The following is a 2,057-nucleotide window of genomic DNA, read 5'->3' as shown; positions in this document are numbered from 1 at the left end:
ATTGATGAGGATGCCGTCATGGCATTGACATGATGCTTTGATGATTTCGAGTTTTCCTCAAGTCTAGCCATAGCTTGTTCAAACTTCAAGTTGATTGTGTCAATGTGAGCACTAAGTTGAGCACCCAATTGAGTAACGGAGTCCACTTCATGCTTTCCTCCTCTAGTAGCCTTGCGAGGTCTACTATATTGTGAATTATGGACCGCCATTTCCTCAATCTTGTTCCATGTTTGATTGTCATCAACTTCGGTGAACATTCCATTTGATCCCATATTGAGAATGTTCCTTGAATCTTCATATAAGCCGTTCCAAAATTGTTGCACTAAAAACCATTCGCTAAGTCCATGGTGAGGACATGAGCGACAAACACCTTTGAACCGCTCCCAAGCTTCATACAAAGATTCTTCATCCCTTTGCTTAAAACCCGTAATTTGAGCTCTTAGCATGTTAGTCTTTTCCGGTGGGTAGAATTTTTTGTAGAAAGCTAGAGCTATCTTCTTCCAAGAATCTATTCCAAGGGTGGCCTTATCAAGGCCCTTCAACCATTGCTTTGCGGTGCCGATTAACGAAAAAGGAAATAAGACCCATCTAATTTGGTCTTGAGTCACGCCTGTTTGAGAGATAGCATCACAATAATCGCAAAAGGTTTCCATATGAGAATGAGGGTCCTCACTAGGCATTCCCCCGAATTGGCTCCTCTCAACTAGTTGGATGAAGGCGGACTTGGCAATAAAATTACCGGTGAGATGTTGCGGTGTAGGAGTACCATTTGGTAGATTCTCCTCGGTGGGTATAGAGTGTGACGAGAATTTAGGCATTGTAGGTGGATTTTGTGGGATATTGTGTAATGGGTTTTCTTCTCCTTCTATTGCGAAAGGATTGACAAACTCACTAGTGGGTTGAACAATTTAACCAACACCTCTCAAATTCCTCCTAACAAGTCTCCTATTATTCGTCAAGGTTCTTTCGATTTCACGGTCAAAAGGTAACAAATCACTTTGTAACCTTCTAGACATGCAAAATATCAAACAACTCAAAAACAATTAGAACAAACCTTGAGGAGTTTTACTTCCCCAAGGTGAAGAAAGACACAACTAATAACAATAAAAAGAAATCTTAAATCAATTAAACACCGTCCCCGGCAACGGCACCATTTTTGATCTAGGCCATTTCGTGTTCACAATTAAGTATATGTGGTCGTTGGTCAATGGTCGATACAAAACACAATTTATACTTCACAAACAACTCTACAATTAGTAAAGAGGCAAGTAAAGGTCGGATCCCAAGGGACGGGTATTGAAATGAGAATTCTATTGTAACTAGTAGTGTCTAGGGGTGTCACAAATTGAGTTGGTGTAGAAGGTCACTAAACTAAAATAGCAATGAAAATAAACTAGCAAGATGAATAAAATAAGGGGTGTAAACAATTGATTAAAGGCACTAGGGTGTCATGGGATCATAGGGGAATCATGGGATATGATCATACAAACATGTTCTCAAATTATAAGCAAGCAATTATTGTTGTGATGGATTGAGTTGGGTTATATCTTACAATCCTAGGAAAGTTTGGGTCCCGGAGCCGAATCGATTAGATTGTACAACACCTACAAGTCGACTTAATCTTTCCTACTCAACACATGCATGGTCTAATGAGACTCGAGTTGGGTTATGTCTTACAAGTCTCATTGAAAAGATAGAAGATGATAGTAAATGCAAGGATTCATAGGCTTAGCATTTCATCAAATATAACATGTGCATGTATTAAGATCAAAACAAGCAAGCAAATAAGATATGAAAGCATATTGATTTAAGCATGAATCATTCCCCATGTTGGTTTCCCTAATCACCCATTAAACCCTAGCTAAGAGACTACTCACTCATTATCATGTTGATCATGCTAGCAAGGTTGTAAATCATACCAACAATATGAAACATGATGAATAAATGAAAGTAATTAACAATAATTAAAAAGGGATTAAGAGATTATACCTACTAATGATTCCAATAATAAAGCAAGAATAATAGAAGTACTTGAATCCTAGATTGAGAGGTTGTCA

General features: G+C 38.2%; 1 non-coding gene across 1 annotated transcript; it reads left to right on the top strand.

The window, feature by feature from the left end:
• The first annotated feature begins 339 nt into the window (after positions 1-339).
• On the top strand, positions 340-446 carry LOC141624024 (small nucleolar RNA R71). The gene has a single exon (XR_012533836.1). It is a non-coding gene; the product is annotated as a small nucleolar RNA R71 (small nucleolar RNA).
• The last annotated feature ends 1,611 nt before the right edge of the window (positions 447-2,057 follow it).

The sequence above is a fragment of the Silene latifolia genome, chromosome X (assembly GCF_048544455.1).
Source record: "Silene latifolia isolate original U9 population chromosome X, ASM4854445v1, whole genome shotgun sequence".
Taxonomy (NCBI): domain Eukaryota; kingdom Viridiplantae; phylum Streptophyta; class Magnoliopsida; order Caryophyllales; family Caryophyllaceae; genus Silene; species Silene latifolia.
Note: the sequence above shows the minus strand (reverse complement) of the source record. Positions and strands in the feature narration are given on the sequence as shown.